Below are 21,584 nucleotides of genomic sequence, written 5' to 3' on the forward strand. Positions count from 1 at the left end.
AGCTCCTGAAGTCATCTGAACATGTGAGACCCTCAGCTTTCATTTAAACACGCTTCCTCTACATTTCTAGCCCTCATGGTTGCAGAGAAAAGCTTGTGAATGTGACCCAAGCGCTCTGTGAAAGGTTTAGAAACCAGAAACCAAAAAGAAACCAAAAATGTATTTTATAAAACTTCCTGATTTTAAACAAATATCATGATTATTGAATGCTTGGGGTTGGCAATGCTGTATCCATGACTTCCAAGCTTTGATTATTAAAATACCCTACACCTGGAGGTGAATCCATAGTCATCAAAATTCCATCTGGTACAGAACAAGCACATTATTTCAGTTCTGCCATCATTGCACGGTTACCTATTGAATCTTGGAGCAAGTTTAAAATTCTGCTCTTGTTTTTCAGTGCTCTCCACCCTGCCTGAGACCACCTCTCCCACTGCTAGCAAGACTTCCCGATGAAGCGATGATCTTTCAGGGGTAATGACATTCCCAGATGATAGGTTAGAATAGTAAGCCGAAACCCAGCCTGTTTGGCTGCTGGCCTATGGCTAAGGGTCTCCCCCAATCATAAAATCATAAAGTATCAGGGTTGGAAGGGACCTCAGGAGGTCATCTAGTCCAACCCCCTGCTCAAAGCAGGACTAATTCCCAACTTTATCAAGAGGATCATCAGAAAACCTGACCAGGGCACAATACAACAATACAACACCCCCATCTGCTGTAGCATGTCTTCCCATAACACTGATGAGAATGACATCATAGTCTTACTCTGCCTGCCGTCAGGATAGGGCCAGAACATAACTAGGAACAAAAGATTAGTGAGGTGCATATGTGAAGACATGCACAGGCAATCTTTAAGGGACTATATTGAGAGGGCGCCTGTCTCATTCAGTGCACAAAGTGTGCACTCAGTGACGCAAGGCTCTGCTTCTATGACAGCCTGACCCAAAGCTCATTGGAGTCAATCTGGAACACATGGAGGTCAGTGAGCGCTGGATCAGGACCAGTATGTGCATTTCATGTAGGGCAGAGCGTTCTAGTGCTGTCTGGCAAATAGTTCCACAGAATGAAATTTATTTTGTCTATTATGTTTCCTTTTTGAAAAATCTAAGAAATTCCCTTTGAGAAAAAACTGGTAAAAGCATGTTAATTTTGGAAAGTGAAGCACTCAAAAATCAGAAAAGGCCGAGGTTAAAGTTGCCTCTTTAGGCACGACTCTGCCCCCTGGTGCAGATGCATTATAGTCTTTCATTGTGTAAACTTATGCTGTTATTGCTATGGGACCACTGCCTCACTCACTTTAGCTTGTAGCTGTTTTGTTGGAATTTTATAGCATTTGCTGATGAAATCATTAGAGGAAGAGGCAAGTGAAGGTAGCCACCCTGAGGAGGGTGAAACCACCAATGCCTAAAGCTAGCATGGAGTAGTCTCTCTGAGCCCCAGCGCAATTTAGGCTGGCTCCTTTAGTTTTGCTTCCGGCCAGTCATAATCTGGCTCTAACTTCCCCAGTGAATCTTGGGCCATTCAAGTATATGTATTAGGAGCTGAATTCTGCTCTGTTATGCTATAGCAAATGTCATTGATTTCAATGGAGATACTCCTCAACTTACACTGGTTTTAACCAAGAGCAGTCTTGGGCCCTAGGCATTAGGTGTTACTGAAAAGGGAAGTTTACAAGTTTAATGTGAATAGAAACATGCTTTGGAAAATGGATAGTGTGAATGGTATGGACAAGTGTGAAATGGACACAGTTTAAACATCAACAGCAGCCTGACTGGCTTGAGGAACCCTGGTTGCTGAGAAGCCTTAAAGTACAATGCCACCTGTGTAGGCTTTTGCCAGGTTGCCGTGTCCTTTCCTAATTCAAATTGCAACTATAAGGATGATAAAATGGAAAATAAATATTTGTGCAATGGCTGGGAAAAGCCAATTAGTTTTGCACCAGTGAGAAATAATGCACAGCTCCCTGTGTCTTTAACAAGCTGGCTCTCAACATCTAGTGTAAAATATATCTTCACTACCCAAATGTACTTACAAATTTAAGTAGCATGAGAACAAAATGTATTCTGCAAGTGGTAATAAAAGAAATAATGCAATAAAGTTTCCGTATTTTATTGGAAGAAGAAAACAATTAAAACAAGATCCAGGTAATAACTTATCTACCAAATGTCATAATTATCTCTTTTGCAGCCAAAACATGTATATTCTTTCCCTAACAGTCCCTTTCCCCAAGGAAAAATAAATGTATCTAAGAAATACTTGTTAGCAATGCAATTACAGGCTTAATTCCCCAATCAACTCCACACACAATAAAAACAAAAACAAGCAAAAAAACCCCATTGCAATAACAATGCAAAATGAAGGGGGAGAGGGAAAGAGAGCAAGGGGGAGAGAGAGACTGACTGATTAAGTGTTTAGAAAAAATATATTTTTAATAAGAAATGCTGACACACACTATTGCAATAGCATTTGAAAGAACCATTATCATTTACTTTTCAGCCACACCTCTGTCTCTTTCTTCTAGCCAACAGGTTGGAATACATGGCTGGGGGTGACAACACCCCTGCGTACTGACCAGATCTTCAAAACTGCTCAGCTTCCATTTAGGCACTAAAAGAACTGGCCAGATTGTCAAAAGAGCTGAGCACATTGAAGCTAATCTGGGTGTCAGCATCACAGTGAGAACAGCTGGGTGTTGAGCACTTCTGAAAATCTGGTGTTTATTTAGCTGCCTAAATGGAAGCTGATCTCTGGAAAATCTGGCCGCAACGGTAGGTGTTGAGACCCTGGATGCCTGGCTCTGAGGCGCTTTGAAAATTTGACCCTAAGTGTCCAGCTCAATATGCTAAACCACTTCCCTTCAGCAATCCTGAAAAACACAGCTGATGTCCACTAGAGCTGGAAGCAGGTGTCTGAGGTCACTCCCAAATGCAAGTCTCCAGCATCTGTGTATGGGATTGTATCTCCTGATATTCACTGGCCCCATCAGGCATAAGAGCCTGCTACTTACAAACTGCCAGCAAAGTTGCTTCTTTAGAATAGGGTTACCATATTTTGTGCCTCCAAATGGAGGACACTCCACGGCCCCGCCCCCAGCCCCGCCCAACCCCTCCCCCTCCCCAAAGTCTCCGCCCCCTCCCCTGCTTCCCGCGAATATTTGATTCGCGGGAAGCCTGAAGCAGGTAAGGGGGCTGTGGGGGGAGGAGGCCCCCCGGCGTTTCCAGCCTGGGTCAGCTCGGGCCCTGGGGTGCCAGCCCCGGCCGACCACCCCCGGCCCGCCCAGCACTGCCGGCCCCCGGCGGCCCGGCGCACCCCCCCGGCTCCCGGCCCCCCGCGGGCCCGGCTCCCCGCGGGCCCGGCGGACCCGGCTCCCCGCGGGCCCGGCGGACCCGGCTCCCCGCCGGCCCGGCTCCCCGCGGGCCCGGCCGACCCGGCTCCCCGCGGGCCGGGCCGACCCGGCTCCCCGCCGGCCCGGCTCCCCGCCGGCCCGGCCGACCCGGCTCCCCGCGGGCCCGGCCGACCCGGCTCCCCGCCGGCCGGCTGACCTCCCGATTTTCCCGGACATGCCCAGCTTTTGGGGATTTCCCCCCGGACGGGGATTTGAGCCCCCAAAAGCCGGACATGTCCGGGAAAATCCGGACGTATGGTAACCCTACGGGTGGGGGTGTGGGGTCTGGGAGGGATTAGGGTACAGGAGGGGATTCCGACCTGGGGCAGGGGGTTGGGGTGCCGGGTGTGAGGTCTGGGAGGGAATTTGGGTGTGGGAGGGGGTTCCAACCTGGGGCAGGGTTTCTGGGTGCGAGCTCCAGCCAGGCGGCACTTACCTCAGCCAGCTCCTGATCAATGGCACACGGGTGCTAATGCAGGCTCCTGACCCCTGGTCTCCCTCCGCTGGCAGGCTCTGAGCAAGGCCTGCGCCGAGAACATGGATGACGAGCTCTCGATCCTGCTGACAGCACCCCCCAGCACAGACAAACTCCAGCACATCTTGGAGGTGAGCAGAATGGGGAGGGGCAGCAGGGGTTTTACCTTAGCCCTGGGGACTCCTAGAAAGAAGAGACTGGAAAATCCATGTTTCTATTGGATCCTTCCGAGTATGCATTCGTGATATAAACTCACTGGGTGACCTTGGGGTAACTCACTTCCCCCTTACAGCATCAGTCTTCTCCACTATCAAATCTACACTGGGGAAGAAGGACAGAAGCCCCGACAATCACCTTCACCTCTGGGTGTCTGGTCCTGGGAGCCGAAACCAACTGGACTATCTGCCCCATCTCCTAAACTGCCCTGTCTTTCCCTCCTAGGGCCTGGTCCTTAGTGCTCAACCTGGCCCCTTCCCAGCTTGTCCCTGACCTTTAAAGGACTCTCCAAGCCCCTCCCATGCCTGCTTCCCTTGGGGTCTCTCTCCTGGCTGAGCACAGGCTGCCCTTCTATCTCTCAGCAGGCCTGGGTCCTAATCACAGGCTGCGTCTTGTCACGTGACCCCCACACTTATTCCCTTCACCCTAGGGAGCTGCATCACCTGGGCCAGGTGCAGTTGAGCTCCAACCCCTTTCCTGGCCATCTCACCCTGGGACAGGTTGAAACTGGAAACCTGTGGGTAACAGTAACTGGTTGCTCGCAAAGGTGCTGAAGACACAATGGAAGAGGAAATCCTTTGGCCTGGATTGAAATTATTCCGACTGAAAGTGAATGAGAGAAAATAGGTCCAGAGTTCTCTTCCTAGCAGCAGAAAATGTAGCGATTGATAGAGGTTCAGGTCAGAAAGGACCATTATGTGCATCTAGTCGCCCCTCCTGTATAACTCAGGGCCTAGAATGTGACCAAGTGGTTCCTTCAGCCAACCATAGCATGGGACTGAGCCAGAGCATGTCTTTTGGAACAACATCCACATGCAGGAGAGCCAGCTGGCTACCAGAAAATCTCTCTTCTGCAGTGACGTGGGGTTAAGGGACACGGGGGAAAAGACATGGAGGCTGTGACTAAACTTAGAGCAGCAAGGCCAGGAAAACCAGGGTTAGGTCCCAGGCCTGGCTATCAGATCTACTGTTTTCTATTCCTGGCTTTGGGACCATGAGCGAGTCTCTGCACCGCTGGGTGCCTCGGTTTCCCCAGCTATCAAATGGAGCTAATCAAGGTTTTGTTTGTTCTCCCCATTTTACAGGGTGGGAAACCGAGACACAGTTGGGACCTGTCTACACTACAGGTCTGTCGTGCGTTTGTAATCTGCTGACCCCCACATGTTGTTCAGAGCCTATGGACAACACAGCTCCTAAAGGTACGTTTGTTCTGTGCTTATCCCCTATGTACCAGCAGGGCTGGACAGCATTTCTCACTGTGATGTGGGGAGCAGGTCCTGGGTACTAAGGGTCTGAAGAAGCTCTCAAGGACTAATTTTTTAAAATAATTGTTATCAATGAATTGGGAGAAAACATACAATCACTGCGGATAAGATTGGGGGGTGACAAAATACAGGCAGAGTGGTAATTCCTGATGGGGAGAGGGCAGTGATACAGAGCGATCTGGCTCATTCGGCCAGCTGGACCCATTCAAAGAAAACAAGTTTGAGCAGAGCCCAATGCAAGGTCCTATGCGTGGCAACAAGGCACGCCGGCCACACCTCCAGAATGGGGACGTGTATCCAGGAAAGCAGTGACTCTGAAAAGGATTTAGGGGCCAGAGTGGAGAAGCCACTCAACATGAGCTCCCAGTGTGATGCTGTGGTGAACAGGGCTAAAGCCATCATTAGACGAAGGAGCAGAGCCGTGAGTAGGATAGGGAGGTGACACAGCAGCAGTGAGACTGCTATTGGAATACTGCCTCCAGTGTTGGTGTCCTCCTTTGAAAAAGATGGTCCTAGAAATTGGAGCTGGGGCAGCAAAGAGCCACCAAATGTTCTGAGGGCTGGAGAAAAATGCCTTCTAGTGAGCTATTGAAAGAGCTCAACCTGTTTAGCTTATCAAAAGAAGATTGAAGGGGACTTCATTGAAGTGTTGATGTGCCTTAATGGAGAGAAAATACTGGGGATTAAAGGGCTCTCTAGTCTAGCAGAGAAAGGCAGAACAAAACCCAATGGCTGGAAGGTGAAAAGAGACAAATTCCTATGACAAATAAGGCACAAATATTCAACAGCGAGGATGATTGAACACAGGAAGAAGCTACCAAGGAAAGTGGTGGATTCTCCATCTCTTGATGTCATTAATAAAGACTAGATGCCTTTCCGGAATGTGTTTGCCCCAAAAGTAGCTATTGTGATAGACAGGAGGCCTGTGATATGCAGGGGGTCAGATTAGATGCTCTAACTGTCTCTTCTGGCCATAAAGTCTACTCATTTCTGAGAAACCGAGTGTAGCATTGGGAGCAGCTTGTGATGTTTTACTGTCTAGCCGGCTTGCTTCCTAGAATGAACACTCATTGAGCGGGGTGATCCCCAGAGAGTAGCTCAAACCTCCAAAGTGTCTGCCCTGTGGCAGGACATTAACACTGCAGGGGAGGGGTGGGTGTGGCAGTGACATCACAAAGGCCTTTTGCAGGACCTCGGCCTATTGGCCAAAGGTGCAGGGGAGGTGGTGACCTCACAGAGGGATGCTGACATCAGCCAGGCAGGACAGGGGCGCAGGGCCAAGGAAACCTCAGAGACCCCTGTGGCTTTGCTTCAGCAAGTCTCCTCTCGAGATCTCTCTTTGAGGTCTGAGAGAGTATTTGGGTTCCTGTATGTGAGCACCAGGAGGAACCTCTTTTGAGTTTTCTCCTTTCTTTTTCCTGATTTCATTAGAAATCTGACGTCCCTGTTTAGAAGGTAAGAGCCTCCGAGAGGTTTGGAACCTGTTCAGTCTGCTGCATCTGGCTCCAGCTGAATTTTAGGCATGGAAAACACTAGCTTAAGGTGGCCAAATTTTATTCCCCACCTGGGATTTTGTCCCTTAGAATCTCTGGGGACATTAAGGTTTGTCCTTTTTCTTTTACCTTTTCCTCTATCCCTCCCTCCTTTCTTTTCATCTCTTACTTCTTTTGTCCTTTCCCTGTTCCCCTCCCACCACCAGGAGGGGTGTGTGTGTGTCATGGGGGTTGCTCTACAACTCCCATTGTGGGAGGTCCACCGAAAAATGTGGGGCTGAAATAGTGCTCAGACAGTGATCCCCAGCGGTGACCTGGGCCATCCTTTGGGCTCTCTGGTGAGAACCCTCATCCTCCCGCCCCTCGGTCTCTACCCTGATTGGCTGAGCAGGGGGTTATTGACAGGGAGGAGACTCAGGTCCCTGTTGTTTTCTTTTAAGACCAAGTAAATAGTCATAACCAGTCATATGTTCGACAAATTTTGCTGCGTCTCTGCAGTTCATTATTTTCTCTAACATTCCAGTTCTCCTAAAATACTTGCTGAATAATTACTATGAACTCTTGCTGGTCTGGAACTCACTTGAGAGCACTTTATTCAGGTCATTCAATGTCTGAAATTCAAGATCCGATGGTTAGTTTGAAAATCAGGGCTCTTGGGTCCTATTCCCAACTCTGCCACGGACTGGCTGTGTGACCTAAGACAAGTCAATTCTCCTTTCTCAGCCTCAGCTTCTCCCTCTTTCAAGTAGGGATAACAATCCGCCCTATTTACCTCCCGGCAGGTGGAGAATGGGGATCTATTGGAGAGTGTCACTAGGAGCAGTGCATAAGATGAGGTGTCCTATCCTGTTTACTCAGATCAGATTAGGACATAATAGAATGGCTGAAATAGTCTATTTTATTTGTATTTTATTATGTTGCAATTGTTAAAAGCAGCACCTACTTAGCTCAGACTGAAACATCTTATCTAATTTTTGAGATCTAAGTATCTCCTCTTTGTGTAGCTCAAACCTCCAAAGTGTCTGCCCTGTGGCAGGACATTAACACTGCAGGGGAGGAGTGGGTATGGCAGTGACATCACAAAGGCCTTTTGCAGGACCTCAGCCTATTGGTCAAAGGTGCTGGGGAGGTGGTGATCTCACAGAGAGATGCTGACATCAGCCAGGCAGGACAGGGGCGCAGGGCCAGGGAAACCTCAGAGTCCCCTGTAGCTTTGCTTCAGCAAGTCTCCTTCTCGAGGTCTCTCTTTGAGGACTGAGAGAGTATTTAGGTTCATGTACATGAGCGCCAGGAGGAACCTCTTTTGAGTTTTCTCTTTTCTTTTTCCTGATTTTACTAGAAAACAGACGTCCCTGTTTAGAAGGTAAGAGCCTCCGAGAGGTTTGGAACCTGTTCAGTCTGATGCATCTGGCGCCAGCTGAATTCTAGGCATGGAAAACACTAGCTTAAGGTGGTCGAATTTTATTCCTCACCTGGGATTTTGTCCCTTAGAATCACTGGGGACATTAGGGTTTGTTCTTTTTGTTTGACCTTTTCCTCCATCCCTTCCTCCTTTCTCTTCATCTCTTAAGTCTTCTGTCCTTTCCTCTGTTCCCCTCCCACCACCAGGAGGACTCTGTGTGTGTGTCGTGGGGGGTGCTCTGCAGTGGGAACAGGGGACAATTCTCCAACTTTGGGCAGTCGAGAGCCTGGGTGAGATAAGGGGCGTTAAAGCCCTTTGTGAAGGAGAAAGGGGAGTTTCACAGTGTTGAGCACCAAGGAATTCTAAACTTTGCTAAAACATCTAGTCTGCAGAAACCAGAAATGGTTGGGCCACATTGTAACCATTGTCTTTTTTAAGCCCATTGAGGGATGTGAGTCCCACCCTTTTAGGTATCTGGGGTGCTGGGAGAAGAGAAGAGGTGCCTGTCTCCATTTTATGGCCTCAACAAACTAAGTGCTGTGCCCCAGTTCTCGTCAGAGATCCCTGAAAAAGAACATCTTCCCATCCATTAACATACCTGGAAAGATACTGGAACCCCTTATTAAACATCAGTTTGTCAGCACCTACAGGACAATTTGGGTTCTTAGGACTAGTGAGCATGGACTTGTCAAGAACAAATCATTCCAAACCAATCCTAGCTCCTTCTTTGGCAGGGTTACGGGCCTAGTGAAGTAAACAGTAGATGTGATCCATCTTGGTGTTAATAAGGACATTCTCACAAACAAACTAGGGAGATGTGGTCTAGATGCAATTAGTATAATATGTGTGCACAGATGGTTGCAAGCCCGTACTCCAACAGCCCAGAACCAAACACTCCTTCTCCTGGGCAGTGCGCTCCGACCTCTAATGGTCAGATGCTGCTTAGCACTGTCAGAGCAGCTTTTGCTGGGGGATTCTCCCAGCACTTTCCAATAGTGGGAAAGTATGAAATCCCCATTTGACTGCTGGGGACAGAGCCTAGAGCGGGGAGCAACTTACCCAAAGTCCCACAGGTCAATAGGAAACTCAGGCGCAGGGCTGGGAGTCACTGCCCCTCCCACTCCCAGGTCACCGCCCAAGGGTGGCTCCTCTGGCAGAGGTGCGGGGAAGGGTCACTCTCTCCTGGCTGGGCTGTTCTTTTCACTCCAGTAACATTGCAACGGCTTTGGGGAGAGGCTCACTCCCAGGATCAGATACAGGAGGGGCAGCAGGGTCCAGGGAACAGGGGCTATTCCTGCCCTGCCACTGTCTGTCTGAGAAACCTTGGCCTTGTCATTCCCTGGCTCGGTGCCTCAGTTTCCATTCTCGCCAGCCTGTGCCTATTTCCCTGCAGTTTCACCTGCGTGTTGGTGCCAGTCCCATCCCCGCACTGCACAGTCTAATACCGGCTCCTCTCTCTTGCCAGCACTATGACACCTGCCGTGGAGCCAGAGCTGGAGACCCACCTCCTCCGAGCTGCCCTGCACGCCGTCTTCACCCTGGGCATGGAGAAGGACACCACCCAAGTGCAGGTAGATCATGCTAAAGTCATGGATTGAAGAGCCAGCTGTCATCCTGCCATGAGTCCTTGCTAATTGCCTGCAGTGGGATGTGAATGAGAGAGGCCAGGATATGTGTTTGGGGGTCTCACCAGTGTTTCCCAGAGACCCCACTTCCCATCCTGTGGCAGGTGTAGCCCCACTTTCCCTAACTCTGACCCATGGCTCTCCCTTGCTTTCAGGATCTGCCTAGGGTCTTGCCAGACCTCCTGGATGCCATGCTGGGGAACCTGCTGGCAGAGTCCCCAGACACCGACAGGCTCCAGTACATCTTGGAGGTGAGCCCAATGAGAGAGGTGGGGACAATTTTACCTTCACTCTTAGATCCATTTTCCAGTCTGTCCTCCTAGCCGGGCCCCAAGTGGGCATCCTTGGTCAGGGCAGTCAGTGCAATGCCTCCTTTCCCCACAGCACATTAACTACTAGATCGTGTCCACGGTGCCGCGAGAGAGAGCCAGGGCCGTTAAGAGCAGCACTGCCCTGCTCAGATTCACCATCACCCTCCCTGAGTTTGACGTAAGTGACCTCTGACCCCAGCTTCCTGACTCCAGGCGTAGGTGATCTGGCTCCGACGGGCTGTAGGATCTGCTGCTGCAGGGGCTGTGGGTTAGGAGTGTTCCTCTTGGGGAGGCAGAGTCAGAGCAGAGAGTGAGCCTGGCTTGAGTCAAGTTCTTCTTGTCCTAGTTAAGTGGTGACTCTGGGCTTTTAAGGGGACTGTGCTCCAGGTTCATGCCTCCCTGTCATCCTGGAGCAGCTGGGGAAGCAAATCCTCATGGAGGGCCCTGCAGAGGGGCTGAGGGGAAGGAGAGTCCTGGCCCGGGGGGGACTGGGAGCTGACAGGAAAATGCTGATGGAGTCCCCTCTCCCTCTCCTGTCCATTAGAACTCAGCGGAATTCCCCAGGATGGGTCACCACATGGCACAGCTAGCTCTGTCCGTCAGTGACCCAGCCAAGGACATCAGCCGGCAGGCCAGGGAGGGGGTTTACCGGCTCTACCAGCTGCTGCTGCACCAGAGGAGTAAGGAACCCAGCTGGGAAATGGCACCCGCTAGAAGAGTGAGACTGGGACCCCAGCCAATTTCTCTCAGATTGACCCCGGCTGGAGGATGAGTCTCTCTATCTCTTTCTGTGTTCCACACCACGCCCTGCAATTCTGTTGTGCCGGGTACGCAGCGAGGACTCTGCCCACTGTGCAGCCACCAATGGGATTGGAAGGACACAAGCCCTGCAACCAGAAGGACAAATGTGTGTGTGTGTGTCTCTCTCCCTGTCACCTACTCCCTCCTGGGGGAAACCCAGCAGCTGATGGGGGACAAGGTGAGCAGCTGCATTAGACTCAGGAGATTGGGGCGCGGCCCAGGCCTCATTCCCATCCTGTGGCCATTCGCTGGCCTGGCACAAGAAGCCTGGTGGGGAATGAAAGGGAAAGCAGGTGCTCCTGGGAAGGGAGATGAATTCACCTCCATGAGCAGGAGCGAGCCAGCTTGTCCCCGGAGCAGCTCCAGCCAGCTCTTTAGCCAGGCTAATTAATGACAAGCTTTGCCTCATCCCAGACTTATGTTCTTAGGACAGGGTGCTATCGCTCTTGGGAAGGGCAGGAGAGTCCCCCAAGTGCCCTCTGCGAGACTCTCCTGTCCCACAGGGCCGCACCCAATTCCTAGTGGTCTGGTGTCTGTGTCACCCGAGCCACCACCCAGAGTTGCTCCCATCACTGGCAGCCTGGGAGGCCAAGGACTGATGGGTGATGGCGTCTGACCAGGCAGGGCTGAGGCACATGGGCAGGGGACGCTTGCCCTGCTGCTGGCAAGGCTGGACCCGTTCTGGAGAGAACAGGAGGATTCAGTCAGCAGTAGGGTTACCATGTCTAATAAATAAAAAAAGAGGACCCTCCACGGGCCCTGGCCCCGCCCATTTTCCCACCCCTAGCCCCGCCCCAACTCCGCTCCTTCCCCGCCCTAACTCCGCCCCCTCCTCCCTCCCACTCCCAGCCATGGGGAGAGGGCTGCCACAGCGCTACCGGCTTCACGGTTTGCCATGCAGCCCCCAGACCCTGCGCCCCCGGCCGGCACTTCCCCAGCGCAGCTGGAGCACGGGAGGGGAAGCGCCCACCCGGTAGCGCTGGCTCGTGCAGCTCGGCTCTTAAAGTCTGAGAGGGGAGGAGCGGAGCAGCTCAGCTGGAGCCCGGGAAGGGAAGTGCCTGGCCGGCGGCTCGGGGTCTGGAGGAAGGGGGGGGTGCTGCCCGAAGCAAGTAGCGCTGGCTCGGGCAGCTCGGCTCTTAAAGTCTGAGAGGGGAGGAGCGGAGCAGAGCAGCCGCGGGAGAGGAAGTACCCGGCCAGCATTTTCCCGGACATGTTTGGCTTTTCGGCAATTCCCCCCGGACGGGGGTTTGATTGCCGAAAAGCAGGACATGTCCGGGAAAAAAACGGACGTATGGTAACCCTAGTCAGCAGGGGCTGCCGATCCGTCCCATTCACCAGGGCTGCCATCCTGCGGCTTCAGCATTACTGGCTGGGTGACTTGGGGAAAGGTCTCAACCTCCCCACATCCCACTTCACTGCTGCCAGAATCCCTCCTGCCCCCCCCCGCTACAGTCCCCTCCCTACCCAACCTGCATGGGGCTGGAGGAGAGGGGTCTGAGAACTTGAGCTGTGGATTGGAGGTGGAACAGCTGTCAGGGGCACTGAGGGGGAAGTGGCAGGAGCTCCCCGTACAAGGAAGGGGGTTGCCACTGGAGGTCACTAGGAAGGACAACAAGACTCCATCCTGGGGGTCAGGAGGGGAAATCCATCCCTCAGAGGTGGGCAGAGGCTGGGTGGAAATGCTGCTGGTTCCAGGGGCCGTTAATCCCCCCTGATTCCTCCGAGGCGTCTGAGTCTCAGACAGGTTCTCATTCCCTTGCAGCAGGAGGACGTCACGGCCAATGTGATGCGCCAGCTCCGTATCATGCGGCACTTGCGCCAGGTGCCCGAGGAGCTGCAGGGCCTGTGCCTCCCAGGACACCAGCAACTCCCGCTCTCTGCTGCAGGTACTGCTCTGGCTCTCTGTAAATGGGGAGCTAGTGGAAGGGGAAATGGAGCCCCCTGGCACTCACAGAAACCCTCTCCCCTCTCTGTGGAGCAGGGTCCTTTCCTCTGCCCCCAAATTCCTTCATCTGGGACAGGAGCTCTTTCCCTCACACCCATTCCCCTCCCCTCTTTCCTTGATCTACCCCCATCCCATTCCCCCTGCGCCCAGGCAGAGCTCTGCCTGCCCCATATGGTGCAGAAAGGCCTGTGATATGTAGGGGATCAGATTAGGTGCTCTAACTGTCTCTTCTGCCCATAAATTCTACTCATTTCTGAGAAACCGAGTGTAGCATTGGGAGCAGCCTCTGCTGTTTTACTGTCTAGCCGGCTTGCTTCCTAGAATGAACACTCATTGAGTGGGGTGATCCCCAGAGAGTAGCTCAAACCTCCAAAGGGTCTGGCCTGTGGCAGGACATTAGCACTGCAGGGGATGGGTGGGTGTGACAGTGACATCACAAAGGCCTTTTGCAGGACCTCCGCCTATTGGTCAAAGGTGGTGACCTCACAGAGAGATGCTGACATCAGCCAGGCAGGACAGGGGCGCAGGACCAGGGAAACCTCTGAGTCCCCTGTAGCTTTCCTTCAGCAAGTCTCCTTCTCGAGGTCTCTCTTTGAGGACTGAGAGAGTATTAGGGGTCACGTACGTGAGCGCCAGGAGGAACCTCTTTTGAGTTTTCTCCTTTCTTTTTCCTGATTTTACTAGAAAACTGACGTCCCTGTTTAGAAGGTAAGAGCCTCCGAGAGGTTTGGAACTTGTTCAGTCTGATCCATCTGTTCCACAAGTCCTTCAGTCCAATCCACTTCCCTAACTAATTTCCTTAATTTTTTAAAGTTAGCCCTTTTGAAAAAAAAAACCCTAGTCACAGATCTATTTTTGTTTACCCTTCCATTTAGTTTAAACTGAATTAGCTCACGATCGCTCAAATGAAGGCTGTCCCCTACAACCATTTCTTCTAAGAGATCCTCACTACTCACCAAAACCAAATCTAAAATGGCATCCCCTCTTGTTGGTTCAGCAACTACTTGGTGAAGGAATCCATCAGCTATCACATCTAGGAAAATCTGAGCCCTATTATATTACTAGCACTTGTCCTCCAGTCTATATCTGGGAAGTTAAAATCTCCCATGATCACACAATTCCCATTAGTATTTACTTCATTAAAAACATTGAAGAGGTCTCGATCCCTATCCAAATCAGACTCCAGTTCTAACAGACAGCAACCTCCCCCCCCCCCCCCCCCCGAAAGGCAGAGATAGAGCCCAGGAATCGAGATGGTGGGGAAATTTCATTGAAACCGTTTCTGACCGAAAATCCTATTCAAACTAAACCAGTTTGTTTCTTGAAATCATAACAAGTGGCAATGAAAATTCTTTGTCACAATGTGTTAAATTGTCTCGTCGCACTCAAAGAGGAGACACTTAGATCTCAAAAATTAGATAAGATGCTTCAGTCTGAGCTAAGTAGATGCTGATCTTAACAATTGCAAAATAATACAATACAAATAAAATAAACTATTTCAGCCATTCTATTATGTCCTAATCTGATCTGAGTAAACATGATAGGACACCTCATCTTATGCACTGCTCCTAGTGACACTCTCCAATAGACCCAGCAGTCCTTATTTCCAGGCCCCTTAACTAACCACTGCTGCACACTCCCTCCCACAGCTGGCAATTACAACCAATCATGTCCGGTCCCCCTGCTTTGAGAGGGAGTGTGCTCCGCTGGAGAGACTTCCCTCACGGATCACAGGGGGAACTCAATCCTGCCAACGATGCCAATCATAAATGAATCTACTCATCGTTAGGTGCCCCCCGGCAGCCAGGCATGGCATCACAGCCCTCTCGCTGGGCTAGCGTCCCCCATCCATGGTCGCTCCAGCACCACGGCAGTTTCTCTGCCTGGTAACTCCGGCCAGGTCACCACCTTTAGTCCACCCTTCTGGGGCCCAGCTTGCCTCACACTAAAAGTCCAAAGAGGTCTTTCCACAGACAGAAGTCCTTCTGCCATCGCTGGGGCATTTGCTCTGCCTGTAGCCCCCTTGCTGGGCTTGGGAACCCTCTCCAGGTGCGTGTACGCCGCCTCCTCTGGGGCCGGTAGGGGAACCCAGTCCCACCCTGACATTGATAGCAGCTCAGGGCCCTGGACCCAACAGCTAGGTCTGCACCTTTCTCTTTGCTGCACTTTTCCAACCTCTCTTCTCAAGTTCCCCTCCAGGCTTTCCTTGCTGCTCTGAACTTCCTACCTCGTTCTTAATCCTGTTGCTACCCCAGCTGGGCTGTATCACCACTGAAGTCTGGCTCTTTACGGGGGCGGATATGGTGCCTCTCAGTTCGGGCTCATTCTATAATCAGCTTTCTGTGAGTGCCGGGGGGCTCCATTTCCCCTTCCACTAGCTCCCCATTTACAGAGAGCCAGAGCAGTACCTGCAGCAGGGAGCGGGAGTTGCTGGTGGCCGCAGAGGCACAGGCCCTGCAGTGCCTCGGGCACCTGGCACAAGTGCCGCATGATACGGAGCTGGCGCATCACATTGGCTGTGACGTCCTCCTGCTGCAAGGGAACGAGAACCTGTCTGAGACTCAGACGCCTCGGAGGAATCAGGGGGGATTAACGGCCCCTGGAACCAGCAGCATTTCCACCCAGCCTCTGCCCACCTCTGAGGGATGGATTCCCCCTCCTGATCCCCAGGATGGAGTCTTGTCCTTCCTAGTGACCTCCACTGGCAACCCCCCTCCTTGTACGGGGAGCTCCTGCCACCTCCCCCTCAGTGCCCCTGACAGCTGTTCCACCTCCAATCCACAGCTCAAGTTCTCAGACCCCTCTTCTCCAGCCCCACCCAGGTTGGGTAGGGAGGGGACTGTAGCGGGGGGGGGGAAAGGAGGGATTCTGGCAGCAGTGAAGTGGGATGTGGGGAGGTTGAGACCTTTCCCCAAGTCACCCCAGCCACTAATGCTGAAGCCGCAGGATGGCAGCCCTGGTGAATGGGACGGATCGGCAGCCCCTGCTGACTGAATCCTCCTGTTCTCTCCAGCAGGGCCGGCTTTAGGAAGGGCGGGGCCCAATTCAAACATTTTTGGCGGGGCCCCGGCAGGGATGACAAAAAAAATAATGTAAAAAAAAGCCTTTCATTTCTTCCATGTATTATTTACTTTCCATAACTGTATAAATAATAAAATTATACATTAAGTACATTGCATCATATATGCTGTTGATCAGTTATTAATGAGCTCCGTTTCACATGTGTGGGTCCCCGCCACTCCCTGGGGGTGTGCTAGGGTGACCAGATGTCCTGATTTTATAGGGACAGTCCCGATTTTTGGGTCTTTTTCTTATAGGATCCTATTATCCCCCACCACCTGTCCCGATTTTTCACACTTGCTGTCTGGTCACGCTAGTGGTGTGCACATGTGTGGGTCCCAGCTGCTCCCTGCCCTCCTCATTGAAGCAGGTGTGCAGGGTCACTGCCCTGGGAACTGCAGGGCACCAGTGGACATGGGGCTGGCTGGAGGCAGGGCAGGGGCTCACTGGAGGTAGGGTCTGGCTGCAGGCAGGGCAAGGGGTGCGGGGCTGGCTGGAAACAGGGGTGTGTGGGGCTGGCTGGCTTTGGGCAGGGCCGCAGGGGGGTTGCGGCAGGGGTTGCCTGGAGACAGGGCAGGGGGTGCGGCAGAGGCTGGCTGTGGGCAGGGGGTGCAGGGCTGGCTGGAGACGGGGCTGGCTGTGGGCAGGGCAGGGGGTGCAGGGCTGGTGCGGGGACGGGGTGCAGCAGAGGCAGCTTTAAATATCCCCTGAGTCCCCCGCTATCCCAGGGCTCTGGGGGCTATTTAAAGGGCCCAGGGCTCCCCTGCTTCTACCGACCCGGCCCTTTAAATAGCCGCGGGAGCCCTGGGGAAGCAGCGGGGCTCCAGTGGCTATTTAAAGGGCCAGGGAGGTAGAGGCAGCGGGAGCCCCGGACTTTTTAAATAGCCCCCAGAGCCCCGCAGCCCTACCCCAGGGCTCCAGCAGTGGGGGTCTGGTAGCAATTTAAAGAGCCTGGGGCTCCGGCCCCTGCTGGGAGCCCTAGGTCCTTTAAATTGCCCCCTGGGGAAGCCGGGCCACCCTGGTACAGCGCACCGGCTCTTGCCGGTACACCGTACTGGGGCTTGGGCCCGGGGCCCGATTCAGGGGAATTGGTTGAATTGGCCTAAAGCCGGCCCTGGTGGGGGTATGGCCACAGAGCCGCAGGGAGGGGAACCCTGAGGTGTGGCGGCTGGGTGGGTACTGGGAGTTCCTCCTGAAGGGACGGGGGTTGGCCAAGGTCACTCAGCCCCGGGGTCTGGGAGGGGGACAGGCTGAGGGCACTCAGAGCCCCATGAAGTGGGGGGGGGGGCTGAGGGGAGGGACTGGCCAGGGGCACTCAGAGCTCGGGGGGGGGGCTGTCCGGGGGGGCACTCACAGCCCCAGGAGGTGGGTGGGGGAGGGCACACAGGATTTCAGGAATTCCCTGGCAGTGAAGAGCTGCTGGCGGCAGGGAGGAGCCAGCCGTGACAATCCCCACTTGGGATCCCTGGCTGGGCTAGTGGCTATGGGGGCCTGTGGCCAAGCTGCAGCGGAAGGTGACCTGAAGGAAATGCCTCGGCCTCGGCCTCCGGCTAGGAAGGGCCTGGGCCAGACAATGACCCACCGCGCAGTGTCCCAGTTCCTTGCCCCACACCTGCGGGGCACGGCCCCTCCTCTGTAGGGAGGTTGGCATGTACCTTAGTGCTGCTTCCTCCATCCCCAAAGGCCTCTCCCAGCCAGTCTCTGGCAACCCCTGCCATTCAATACGCACATTACCCTGCTGTGACATACCCGGGTTGGGGGGGGAACCCCTCGGGGATGGGGGGGCGTCACACAGCTGGGCAATTTAACCCAGCTGGGCAGGAGTGACTGTCTCCCTGGAGCTGGGGTCTCAGCCCAGGTGTCTCTCTGCCCTTCCCCCTAGTCGCCCCCGGGCGAGGTGGGAGTGCCCCACGTTGCGTTCCAGCCCCACATTCGCACCCACAAGTGCTGGTGGGTTCCAATCCCAGCTGAACACGCCCACCCGGCCCTAGTGCGGAGCAGAAGGGCCCAGCGCTGCCCCACAGACCCTCTGGCTCTCCGAGCCCGCTCTTACCCATCACCCCAGCACGTCTGGCCCAGGCTGAACGCTGCTGCTCTGTGCAGAGAGGCTGGCACTTCTCGCTCCTGCCGTACGAGGGGCTGCTACCGACTGCTCCCCCTAACCCCCGCCCTGCTGCGCTCTGGGGATGTTGCCCTGCTGTGGAGCTCTGAGGTGTCTTGAACTGGAATTTGTTTGGAAAGAAACTGCTAAGGAGCCTTATCAGCCCCGGTCAGAGAGTACCTGGGAGCCTGCCTGGGTCGGGCGGGTCTGGTACAGCCTCCCCCCAGATAAGGCTCTTCCCTGGACCTGCCACCCATTGGAATCTGGAACGATTCCCTCCGAGGTAACACCCAGGGCAGCCAGGGCAGGGCAGGGCATGGCCTGCTCCCCTGGAGCGTTAGGACTTTCAGGAGTCAGAGGTGTCAGCGGAGCAGGTTGTGATTGTACGTTAAAGCAGTGAAGAAAGTTGGGGGGACAGAGGAATTGGGTGCTGTGGCCCCCCCATGCCTGGGGCCTATTTGAAAGGCAGCTGTCACACTGTCCCCTTTATCGGGAGTGCCCACTACACCCATCTCACGCAGTCCTCGGCACGAGAAGGGGGAGCATGTTCCCAGCTGAACGGCGTTCGTCCAGGACTCACCGACCCCTATTCCAGGATGGGGGAGTGACCTGAGAGAGAGGTCACCATGTAGCCTGCAATTATCAGTGGCTTCTGGATTCCTCTGGGAAAGGGTTAACCAGGGGCTTAGTTTAGTCCACACTTGGCTTTCTCGGCAGTGCTGGACTCTGGTGGCAGGGAGGTGTCCAGCTCGCACCCTTTCACCTGGCAGGGAAAGTGCCCTAAAGGTTAGGATGTTCTCACAGGCTGTCGTAGTTACTGGGACCTTGGCAGGGAGGATTGGTGGCTTGTGGGGCATCGGATACCTCCCCTCCTCCTAGAGCTGTGCAGTAACCAGAACATTACCCCCGCGAGGAGAGGGTTTCGGGGACCCTGGGATCTTGGGAGCCAGGGCTTCTCTCAGCAGCCTGGAAGCCCAGGCCCCCCATCAGCCTGTCAAGCAGGTGGGCAGGCGGGCGAGCTGGCAGGGAGCTAAGCAGCTTTCCGTGCTAAACCTGCCTGCTTTCTGTCTGAAGGTTTGTCCAAATCGACGTGTTCCCACGAAACGTTTGGATTTTGACAAGCTGGCAATTTCTGATGGAAAAACGGTTCCACTGGCAAATTCTGACCAGCGCCTCTCCTGACCGCACAGCTCCCTGCATCTTTGCTGAGCGTGGAATCAGAATGGACTTGACACAGGTGGTTGTGCCCTGGGATGCCATCTCAGGCCAGCTCCCCCAGTGCTCCGGCGCTCACATTCTCCTAGTGGTGACGTCTGACCCTGGGGAGATGAAAGGCCTCTGCGGGTTGTTTCCTGCAGTGTGAGCTTTGGCTGCAGGCTTCTGTCCCCAGCCATGGCACGAAGGAATCTGTCTAGCCAAGCTGGGCGTCCTCCCTCATCTGTGGTCAGAGGTCACACGGGCCCTTCCAGTGACAAGGTGGCAGCATCTGGCCCTGGGAAAACAGACATCTGCTGTGTGCTCACCTCAGAGATTTCTTTCTTTCTGCAAACTGAAGAGGCCTCTCTCCTGTAGCCTCAGCAGAGGCTGCGAGGAGGCCAGCAGACCCGGTGGCCCCCTGCAGACTGGGGGAGGCCCTGACCAGTAGCTCTAAAGGCCAGAAGACCCCACAGGACAGGTGGGGAATGGGACTGTGACGTTACGTTGCTGTTCCATGGTTCCTTTCTCCTAGGGTTACCATATTTAAAAAAATAAAAAAAAGAGGACACTCCACGGGCCCTGGCCCCGCCCCAAGTCCACCCCTACTCCGCCCATTCCCCCAAAGTCCCCGCCCTAACTCCCCCTTCTCCCTCCCAGCCACACGAAAAAGGCTGCCCAAGCACTACCAGCTTCACGGTTTGCCGGGCAGCCGCCAGACCCTGCGCCCCCGGCCAGCGCTTCCCCAGCACAGCTGGAGCCCGGGAGGGGAAGAGCCCAGCCGGGGGCGCAGGGTCTGGAGGCTGCCCGGCAAACCCGTGAAGCCGGTAGCGCTCGGGCTTTGGGCAGCCCCTATGCCTCCGGACCCTGCGTCCCCGGCCGGGCACTTTCCCTCCTGGGCTCCAGCTGCTCTGCTCCTCCCCTGACTCTTTGTCTCTGTTTAAGAGCCAAGCTGCCCGAGCCAGCGCTACGGGCTTCGGGCAGCCCCCTTGCCTCCGGACCCTGCGTCCCCGGCCGGGCACTTTCCCTCCTGGGCTCCAGCTGCTCTGCTCCTCCCCTGACTCTTTGGCTCTGTTTAAGAGCCAAGCTGCCCGAGCCAGCGCTACCGGCTTCGGGCAGCCCCCTTGCCTCCAGACCCTGCGCCGCCGGAGCAGAGCAGCTGGAGCCCAGGAAGGGAAGTGCCCGGCCTGCAGCTCGGGGTCCGGAGACACGGGTGCTGCCCGAAGCCAGTAGCGCTGGCTTGGGCGCTTGGCTCTTAAACAGAGCCGAAGTCTGAGTCAGGGGAGGAGCAGAGCAGAGGGAGAGGAAGTGCCCGTCCGGTATTTTTCCCGGACATGTTCGGCTTTTTGGCAATTCCCCCCGGACGGGGGTTTGATTGCGGAAAAACCGGACGTATCGGTAACCCTACGTGACTGGTGCCCGGGGCCGGGGGCGCAGCTCCAGCCCCAGGGGGATCCAAATCCGGACAGTGCCGGCTCCCCGCAACGCGCTGGCGTCCACAACCCCCGGAGGGCGCCCCCCAGCCCTGCGATGGCTGCCAAGCGGTGCCCAGAGACACCCCCGACCCAAAGGACAGGGGCTTGCTGCCTCACGGGGCAGGTTGGTCGCGTCGCAGGAGCCGCTTGGAGTTCTAGTTCTCGGCCGCTCCCCTCTCCCGGCTCTCCCTGGAGCGTGAGGCCCGGCCGGACTACAGCCCCCAGCATGCCCTGGGCAGGAGCGAGTGTCGCACCGAGATGATGTCACAGCGGGCGACCAACACACACAGATTCGGAGATCCTAGCCTCCCTATTTCCCCGGACATGTCCGGCTTTTTGGCAATTCCCCCCGGACGGGGATTTGGGGACCAAAAAGCCGGACATGTCCGGGGAAATCCGGACGTATGGTAACTCTACTTTAGAAGCATGTGCTCTTGCTGCTTAAGGTGTCAGGTCACTGACTACCATGATATCTATATGTGGCCATAGTTTGTTTTGGTAACATACCATCCTGGTGTCAGATTGTGGTTACAAAGAAGAATGCCATGTTCTCAGCCCACAATCTGAAAGGTAAAAGAGTGCTGTTCACTATAACTAATCTGTAGAACCTGAAATCCAGCCATGGCTTTGGTATGTGTCCCAACTTTGTGCTTCAAGCTGATCTCTAGTTTTAATTAAAATAGGTACTTCATAGCTTGCTGCTGATGGCAGTCACCTTTGTGGAAGTGAGGGGTCATTGGTAGCCCTGGCAATGCGGGAGCTCAGTGGAAGAGTCTGTCAAAAGTTTTCATCCTCTGAGCACTGACTACAAAAAAAAATCAGAAGAAAAATGTTAA

At 54.2% G+C, this 21,584-nt stretch overlaps 2 long non-coding RNA genes across 5 annotated transcripts in view; both read left to right on the plus strand.

Annotated features, from left to right (window-relative positions):
- The window catches only part of LOC122172536 (uncharacterized), a 68,802-nt gene extending 66,630 nt beyond the window's left edge, over positions 1–2,172 (plus strand). For both annotated transcript variants that reach the window (XR_010598962.1, XR_010598961.1), the window contains exon 5: positions 401–2,172. This is a non-coding gene — a long non-coding RNA (uncharacterized LOC122172536). The remainder of the gene's footprint in view (positions 1–400) is intronic.
- A 1,375-nt stretch (positions 2,173–3,547) lies between these two features.
- LOC135981802 (uncharacterized) lies at positions 3,548–12,326 on the plus strand. 3 transcript variants are annotated; one of them, XR_010598964.1, is made up of 5 exons: positions 3,548–3,991; positions 5,162–5,275; positions 9,702–10,112; positions 10,246–10,350; positions 10,717–12,326. It is a non-coding gene; the product is annotated as an uncharacterized LOC135981802 (long non-coding RNA). The 3 variants fall into 3 exon arrangements; XR_010598963.1 differs by lacking the exon at positions 3,548–3,991 and having other exon boundaries at positions 4,908–5,275; XR_010598965.1 differs by lacking the exons at positions 3,548–3,991; positions 10,246–10,350 and having other exon boundaries at positions 4,908–5,275; positions 10,717–12,325.
- The last annotated feature ends 9,258 nt before the right edge of the window (positions 12,327–21,584 follow it).

This window comes from Chrysemys picta, chromosome 2, assembly GCF_011386835.1.
Source record: "Chrysemys picta bellii isolate R12L10 chromosome 2, ASM1138683v2, whole genome shotgun sequence".
NCBI classification, from domain to species: Eukaryota; Metazoa; Chordata; order Testudines; family Emydidae; genus Chrysemys; species Chrysemys picta.